We start from the raw sequence: 9,414 nt of genomic DNA, 5'->3' as shown, positions 1-9,414 counted from the left end.
ACATAAGACAAGATACTACCAAAATAAAACACAAAATGTTTTTATACACTGTGGGATGTAATTGTGCTGTGTTTTACTCTTAGTTGTAATGCATAATTAAAATCCTGCACTAGAAGGTTTTCTATAAATGTCAATAGAGTAATACAATTGTACTGGAAAAGTCACACACCTTTCTCACTGCAACAGTCCCTGTCAACATAGATGACCTGTGGCTCTGACTCCCCTGCGTCCTCAGCGCTTGACAATACCCTGACACAGGTTGTCGAGTGCAGGTCCTTCACCAGTGGTGAGAACGCAGTTTAGGACCTGCCCACACTCATTGCTCACATTGGTCATACATGTGGCAGTGTCAGCTATGCCGCCAGCCACACTCCACTCTCTGTCAGCAGGCTTAATGACTGTAATAAACTCCTTCGGCAGAAAGCCAATCCAGTTTATCGCAGGTGGCCTCAGGTGAGTTATGGCAGGGGGCAGAGAAGGTGTGGGCTGCTGTGGAGCTGGAGCGTGGGCTTGTGTGGCTGCTGGGGATGGAGCACGGGCTTGTGTGGCTGCTGGGGATGGAGCGCGGGCTTGTGTGGCTGCTGGGGATGGAGCGCGGGCTTGTGTGGCTGCTGGGGATGGAGCGCGGGCTTGTGCAGGCTGCTGTGGAGCTGGTGGTGGGGAAGAATGGCCTTCTTCTATGTGCTGCAGCAGCCCAAGTGCCCTACTAACTCTTTTTCCACACTGCTCACAGGTCTCTTTAGCATGGAAATCAGAAAGGTGTTCAGTGAACAGTTCCACCTCAACAAACTGGCCACAGAGAGAGCAGCGTATTTGCTCTGGGGCAGATTGTGGCATTTTCACAGCTCTGAGGTCGCTCCTGGTAGCGGGGGCTGATGGCGGTCCAACAGCAGAGCTGCTGCTCTGTGCTGGTGTTGATCCTGTAGATGTCCTTGTCTGTTAAAAAGAAAAAAGACAAGAAAACCTTATTAATAGGTCTAAAATACTATTTGAACCTTACTGTTCAACAACTGTGGAGCCACGTGTTTGGTAAGTACATATATATATATAAACAGATGGGGAACAGTATAAACAGATGGGGAACAGTGTAAACAGATTGTAACGGGTTTGGTTGGGACCCAATAGCAGCACAAATACAGGCAGGTATCGTTGGTAACAAACTTTATCGGCTTTGGTGCAGGGAATAATCAGAGTCACGGCGCTGCAGGTAGCCACAGAGGAGACTGGAGTTACACTCACTCTGAAGAGCTGAACCAGGTAACCACCAGTTAGCCACAGGAGCCGACAGGCAGAATCCAGAAGGGGACAGGCGAGGATCGGGGTCAGGGACGGAAGGCTGAGGTGGTTTCCAGGCGATCGGTCAGGCAGGATAGTCAGAGGCAGGCTGGGTCGAAACCGGGAGATCAGGCAGAGTAAGAACAATCTGGCAATGAGTGAGTGTGGAGTTGGGGTTTAAATGCAGCCAGAGCAGAGAGCACAGGTGAGTGGAGTTGGCTTGATTAGGGGGGGGGGGGGGGGTGGGTGTGTCTGATTGGCAGATTGAAGCAGGTGCAGAGTGTGAAGCAGAGAGGAACTGTGACACAGATGGGGAACAGTATAGACAGTATAAACAGATGGGGAACAGTATAGACAGTATAAACAGATGGGGAACAGTATAAACAGATGGGGAACAGTATAAACAGTATAAACAGATGGGGAACAGTATAGACAGTATAAACAGATGGGGAACAGTATGAACAGATGTGGAACAGTATAAACAGATGGGGAACAGTATAGACAGTATAAACAGATGGGGAACAGTATAAACAGTATAAACAGATGGGGAACAGTATGAACAGTATAAACAGATGGGGAACAGTATGAACAGATGGGGAACAGTATAGACAGTATAAATAGATGGGGAACAGTATGAACAGTATAAACAGATGGGGAACAGTATGAACAGATGGGGAACAGTATAGACAGTATAAACAGATGGGGAACAGTATGAACAGATGGGGAACAGTATGAACAGTATAAACAGATGGGGAACAGTATAAACAGATGGGGAACAGTATAAACAGTATAAACAGATGGGGAACAGTATGAACAGTATAAACAGATGGGGAACAGTATGAACAGATGGGGAACAGTATAGACAGTATAAATAGATGGGGAACAGTATAGACAGTATAAACAGATGGGGAACAGTATAGACAGTATAAACAGATGGGGAACAGTATAAACAGTATAAACAGATGGGGAACAGTATGAACAGATGGGGAACAGTATAGACAGTATAAACAGATGGGGAACAGTATAAACAGATGGAGAACAGTATAAACAGATGGGGAACAGTATAAACAGATATATATATATATATATATATGAATACAGTGGCCACAACCTAGAGTTTTGGCGGTGGTATCGGCTGCTTTTAAAACGTCCAGTAACATAAAAAGGGCACACTGGTATTCATAGTGATAAAATAAGGTAACTTTGAGTTACGTACAGTTGTAGTTATAAACCGTGTCGCTGTAAGTAGCATATGAACCGTTGCTACCACCGCTAATAACGTATACGTTTATTCAGAGACGTTAACCGAAGGAGAAAAGCTCCTTGTCCTATATCAAATGAATACATTAAGTGTACACATCACTCACCTTGTGGTATCCACATCTGCAGGGTATGTCCTTGCCGAAAATGTCTCGGTGTCGGACGGGAACGTTGAATGCCGGCGTTAGCGGGCAGTCGTCGATGACTTTAATCGCCGTCTTCCACTTCTTCGCTCCCGGCTTCTTACCTGTTGTGAACCGTTAAGGCCCCTGGGCATACTGGAACATAATTCCTGCCCAGTACGAGTCCGGTTGACCTGTCTTAGTCATTTTTTTAGCGAGAACGATACTGCGGTTTGAAAAACAACATGCCGCGGCCCTAACTTGAACGTTGGCTTTCCCCGCCCCTTTCCCCGCCCCCTCCTTTTCCCCCGTCTTTGCCCCGTCTCTTTGCCCCTGCTTTGCCCTGTGTCTTTGCCCCATGTCTTCGCCCCGCCCCCTTTGTCCCCAGTTGCTAGGAACGGGGTCGCTAAAGTGTTCGGACGTGTGTGGGATGTGTTCGGACGTGTGTGGAGCTGTTATGAAGGCGATAGGACATAGTTAGGACCTGTGAGGACCGCGGAGGCAGTCCAGTTGCTGGAGGTGACACCATAAGATGGGGCAAAAGGGACTGCTTGGGGGGGAGGGAAAAAGAAGAGGGGAGGGGGAAGAGGGGGGAGAGAGAGGAGAGGAGAGAGAGGGAGAGAAGAGAGAGCGAGAGAGAAGAGGGAGGAGAGAGAGAGAGAGAGAGAGAGAGAGAGAGAGAGGGAGGAGAGAGAGAGAGATAATCATATACAATACATCTTTGTCCTATACCACGCGTGTTTTTCTTAGAAATAAAACATTGAGGGGTTGTTTCTCAGTGGCTTTTTATTGTTGAAATAACAACAGTGATAATAGACTCATGACTCATGACACAGCTCCGCTAAGTATGCAGGTGCATGCCGGGAAATGACGTTTAAAAAGGGTCATATACGCTGTGATATTGCCACTAAAACCTGTTTTAATGTCACACAAAGCTCATTGTATATTTTAATAAAGATTGAATTCCGATCCCAGTCACTTTAAATACCCTATTTGTTGTTTCTGATAACATGTAACAGTTAATAGTGTACTGCCTCGTCATTAACGTTACTGCCTAACTAACGTAAGGTAAATAACGTCAGCAAATAACTTTCCTGTAATGTGACATTGTGTAGATTTATTTTGTAAGTCAGTCATCACTTAATCCCCACCTCACATCACCACAGACCATGTTTGATCTTATAACAGTTGTTAACAACAGTGATAATACACAAAATAATAAAAGTCAATATGTTTCTCTTTGGCGTTTTATTGTTGGAATAACAACAGTGATAATACACAAAATAATACAAGTAAATATGTTTTTCAGTGGCTTTTTATTGTTGAAATAACAACAGTGATAATAGACTCATGACTCATGACACAGCTCCGCTAATTATGCAGGAAATGACGTTTCAAAAGGGTCATATACGCTGTGATTTTGCCACTAAAACATGTTTTAATGTCACACAAAGCTCATTTTATATTTTAATAAAGATTGAATTCCGATCCCACTCACTTTAAATACCCTATTTGTTGTTTCTGATAACATGTAACAGTTAATAGTGTACTGCCTCGTCATTAACGTTACTGCCTAACTAACGTAAGGTAAATAACGTCAGCAAATAACTTTCCTGTAATGTGACACTGTGTAGATTTATTTTGTAAGTCAGTCATCACTTAATCCCCACCTCACATCACCACAGACCATGTTTGATCTTATAACAGTTGTTAACAACAGTGATAATACACAAAATAATACAAGTAAATATGTTTTTCAGTGGCTTTTTATTGTTGAAATAACAACAGTGATAATACACAACATTATACAAGTAAATATGTTTTTCAGTGGCTTTTTATTGTTGGAATAACAACAGTGATAATACAGTGATAAAATAATAAAAGTAAATATGTTTTTCAGTGGCTTTTTATTGTTGGAATAACAACAGTGATAAAATAATAAAAGTAAATATGTTTCTAAGTGGCTTTTTATTGTTGGAATAACAACAGTGATAATACAGTCATAAAATAATAAAAGTAAATATGTTTCTAAGTGGCTTTTTATTGTTGGAATAACAACAGTGATAATACAGTCATAAAATAATAAAAGTAAATATGTTGTATGTATGTATAAAGTTATATAGAAAATAATAAAATGCTTTTAACAGTACTACAATATAATAGTTATCAGGTTGTGCAATAGCTGTACATTATAGATTAATAGCTGTATAATATAGTTTAATAATGTAGTATAGCAGTTTAATAAAATAGTTCAATAGTTGCATTAGTTTAACAGTGTAAAAGTTGTATAATGAAGTGCAATGGTGTGATTGTATAACTGTACAATAAAGTTTATAAAACATTTGCCAAAAAAACAAAAACTTTTGAAAAATTCAGTTAAATAACACTCAAACAATATTAAAACATGTATAGAAAAAAAATTGCTACTAGTGCTTGGCAGTGTTCTTTAAACAGACTTCCACTACTTATTGAGAGTGTCTTTCCATTCTGCTACAGTCTGTCCAGACGCTGGACAGTACCACTTCCCCTTTACCTGTGTATGACCAGTGCTCTTATTTTTAGACTGTCCACATGTTTTGCACTGGTAATGGTAATCTTCTTTGCGCAGACGTTTTTTTGGTGGCTCTCCTCTTGCCATACGCTCCTGGTCTTCAAGGGCTGCCTTTTGCAGTCTCCATTTTCGATGCCGACTTAAGTTGCCGGCAGACAGCTCTGATGTGGCTGCTTGTGGAGGTAGATAGGAGGCTGGAGGGTAGAATGGGTGTGGAGGAGTTGGTGGTGGCTGCCAGGACCAGGCAGGTGATGGGGCCGGAGGTGGGTTGCCCTGTGCAAATGTGGGCCAGTAAGGTGATGGGGCCGGAGGTGGGTTTCCCTGTGCAAATGGGGGCCAGGCAGGTGATGGGGCCGGAGGTGGGTAACCCTGCTGGTATTCAGAAGAACCAGGAGGACAGTAGTGTTCTATATCAGTTCTGACACTTCGGCGCTGACGTATAACTGCCTCGCCCTCCCGATTCTCTGGCTCCTGGAACTCTAGGACTTCATGTCCATGATGAACAGGTGAAGATGGAAGATCCCTAGCCTTTACCAGAGGATCTTTTGCTGCAGAGATGGTTTGGGGAAGCAGGGTTCCTTGCAGCAATGAGTCCCGATTTGCCCTCTGCTGTCTTTCGTGCAACCTAAAAATATAATAATGTAAAATTAATTCAACATGTATCTTATCAAGTGCAGCTAGGTGAGTGTAAGTGATAGTTAATGTTGGCAGCCAAACATGTATCTCACCAAGCAGACACTGTGGTGTTGTTGAGGGTGACCAGCGACAAGTTAGTCTGTTCTTGTATCTGCCGGCTGTCCTCAAGCAGTTGTTTGATGTGAGTGTAGGAGAGCACTATGGACTGCGGTATTGGCAAGGTTCTACCCTTGGCATCTTGTGGCCGATTTCTGGCAAGCCTATACTGCTTCGAGAGCCTGATGCAGACACATTCTGACACTCTGTTCAGATCAGGTCTCTGTGCAGCCTGGCCATGGGTCATAAATAATCTGTAAAGGAAAAGAGGATGTAATCAGTATTAAACCACATACATTTCCAACACTGATCATTTGTTAAACATAGGTACTGTGTTACAGTATCATTCTTTTAGTATTTATAGTGTATCTGTTGCCAAAGAGTCTTATTAAGACATATAGAACATGACTCTGCTTCTGTGAAATACCACTGACTTTAACATTTGATAACGATTAATATGATAGATGTGTAGTACATAGTGTGTATATCTTCTACAGTGTTCACCTTTCAGATGCTTGTTGACCAGGGGCAGAGCCGCTTCTTTTTCTGGAAGCCCTCCATGACCCTGTCAAGGTAGTCTTCTTTGACGGCATCTTGTCCATTGGGCAAAGGAAAGAATACAGCCGCACAATATCAGTAGCCTCTCTTGTTGAGAGTGCTGTTATTGTGAAGTTGAGGTTGAGCAGGTAGTCAGCTAAGGTTTCCACTTTCTCCCATCCTGGAACACCTCTTGTGTCACATCGCTCCTCCTGAAAAGAATTAGAACAGATACATTTTTATTGGTCATATCAATTTTGAGCCCACAGAGGCAAATTGTAATATCGGGGCAAAAATAGTTTACACTTTAGCTGTCTTACGTCTGCAGGGCTGCTCTGTGTAGGGGAGGCTGACGGCGGTCTTTCAGCTGAGCTGCTCGGTGTAGCAGGCGCTGATGGCAGCCACCAGGTATTGGCTGACATGTCGGGACTTTGGCACACACCTCGGTCAAAATTGGGCTCCTGGAAATGAGGAGAAAACAGCAAAAAAGGATCACTTTATTATTTAGTCCTTTTATTTCACCTATATGTATTTCAGGCTGGATTGAGTGTCCTTCTCAGAGACCTGATCAGAACAAATAGACTGGTAGGATATTGAAATAAGCAAACAAAAAAGACTTCGACCTAACCTCTGTGTAGAGGCAAATTCAAATCAAAACAACTGTCACAGCTTGTAAAAACATTATTTTGATTGGAAGGATAAAAATTACCCAAATAAATTGACACAGCCGTTTGTCACGGAACTTATCTTGAGAGCTCAAAGAATCGCACACTAATTTCAATAACTTTGCTGTATATTAATGTTTTAATGACAGATGATCATGAAGTGGATGATTACCTGAGGTGTGTCAGCTTTGGCACTTATCGTGTGGAAAAGCAACTCATCCTCCTGATCTTCTACCTGCAGGTCAGGCAAGATGTCCCCCAGTTCTTCATGCTGTTGAATACTGAGCAGGTCGCCTCTGTCTGACTGTGACAGCAAGTATTCAACAGCAATCGGCTCACCTGTTGGAGGGAGGGGGGGACAGCATTTTGAATTCACAAGAATAGAAATATCTACTCTAATGGTATGAGTGAAATGTGAACATTTGACTAAATTTGCAGTTGTAAGGACAAGTGTCTTACCAGTCGGTCTCCCGGGGGGAACAAACTCTGGTAATAGAGCACAGCCAAGGACTCTGTTGCTAAGGGCATTCAGGTTGGACATGAGACGGACATCATACATCCTCGTCTGGGATGCCCCTCTCATATCCAAAGCTTCATGCGCGCGGTCGACATTCCAGCGTGATGTGTCCTCGAGGATGCACATCTGGGAAAGTAATGAAATGGAAAATGTCCAGCCTCACACGTGTCTTCCACGGCCGAAACCACTCAAGTACTTGGGGTAAACCTGCACAAATGAAAAACAAAGCAATGATATGATGGAAGGAAAGGCATGGCAACTACACAGACAAGAGTGAACCGAACTTAAATAGACTCAGACAGGGGAGACAACAAGACACAGGTAAAACACTGTAGGGCAGGGCCAATAATCAAACAAGAGACAGCACATGGGAACACATAAGACAAGATACTACCAAAATAAAACACAAAATGTTTTTATACACTGTGGGATGTAATTGTGCTGTGTTTTACTCTTAGTTGTAATGCATAATTAAAATCCTGCACTAGAAGGTTTTCTATAAATGTCAATAGAGTAATACAATTGTACTGGAAAAGTCACACACCTTTCTCACTGCAACAGTCCCTGTCAACATAGATGACCTGTGGCTCTGACTCCCCTGCGTCCTCAGCGCTTGACAATACCCTGACACAGGTTGTCGAGTGCAGGTCCTTCACCAGTGGTGAGAACGCAGTTTAGGACCTGCCCACACTCATTGCTCACATTGGTCATACATGTGGCAGTGTCAGCTATGCCGCCAGCCACACTCCACTCTCTGTCAGCAGGCTTAATGACTGTAATAAACTCCTTCGGCAGAAAGCCAATCCAGTTTATCGCAGGTGGCCTCAGGTGAGTTATGGCAGGGGGCAGAGAAGGTGTGGGCTGCTGTGGAGCTGGAGCGTGGGCTTGTGTGGCTGCTGGGGATGGAGCACGGGCTTGTGTGGCTGCTGGGGATGGAGCGCGGGCTTGTGTGGCTGCTGGGGATGGAGCGCGGGCTTGTGTGGCTGCTGGGGATGGAGCGCGGGCTTGTGCAGGCTGCTGTGGAGCTGGTGGTGGGGAAGAATGGCCTTCTTCTATGTGCTGCAGCAGCCCAAGTGCCCTACTAACTCTTTTTCCACACTGCTCACAGGTCTCTTTAGCATGGAAATCAGAAAGGTGTTCAGTGAACAGTTCCACCTCAACAAACTGGCCACAGAGAGAGCAGCGTATTTGCTCTGGGGCAGATTGTGGCATTTTCACAGCTCTGAGGTCGCTCCTGGTAGCGGGGGCTGATGGCGGTCCAACAGCAGAGCTGCTGCTCTGTGCTGGTGTTGATCCTGTAGATGTCCTTGTCTGTTAAAAAGAAAAAAGACAAGAAAACCTTATTAATAGGTCTAAAATACTATTTGAACCTTACTGTTCAACAACTGTGGAGCCACGTGTTTGGTAAGTACATATATATATATAAACAGATGGGGAACAGTATAAACAGATGGGGAACAGTGTAAACAGATTGTAACGGGTTTGGTTGGGACCCAATAGCAGCACAAATACAGGCAGGTATCGTTGGTAACAAACTTTATCGGCTTTGGTGCAGGGAATAATCAGAGTCACGGCGCTGCAGGTAGCCACAGAGGAGACTGGAGTTACACTCACTCTGAAGAGCTGAACCAGGTAACCACCAGTTAGCCACAGGAGCCGACAGGCAGAATCCAGAAGGGGACAGGCGAGGATCGGGGTCAGGGACGGAAGGCTGAGGTGGTTTCCAGGCGATCGGTCAGGCAGGATAGTCAGAGG

This window comes from Echiichthys vipera (assembly GCF_963691815.1).
Source record: "Echiichthys vipera genome assembly, chromosome: 15".
Taxonomy (NCBI): domain Eukaryota; kingdom Metazoa; phylum Chordata; class Actinopteri; order Perciformes; family Trachinidae; genus Echiichthys; species Echiichthys vipera.
The sequence above is the reverse complement of the archived record's forward strand: the minus strand, read 5'-3'. Positions refer to the sequence as shown.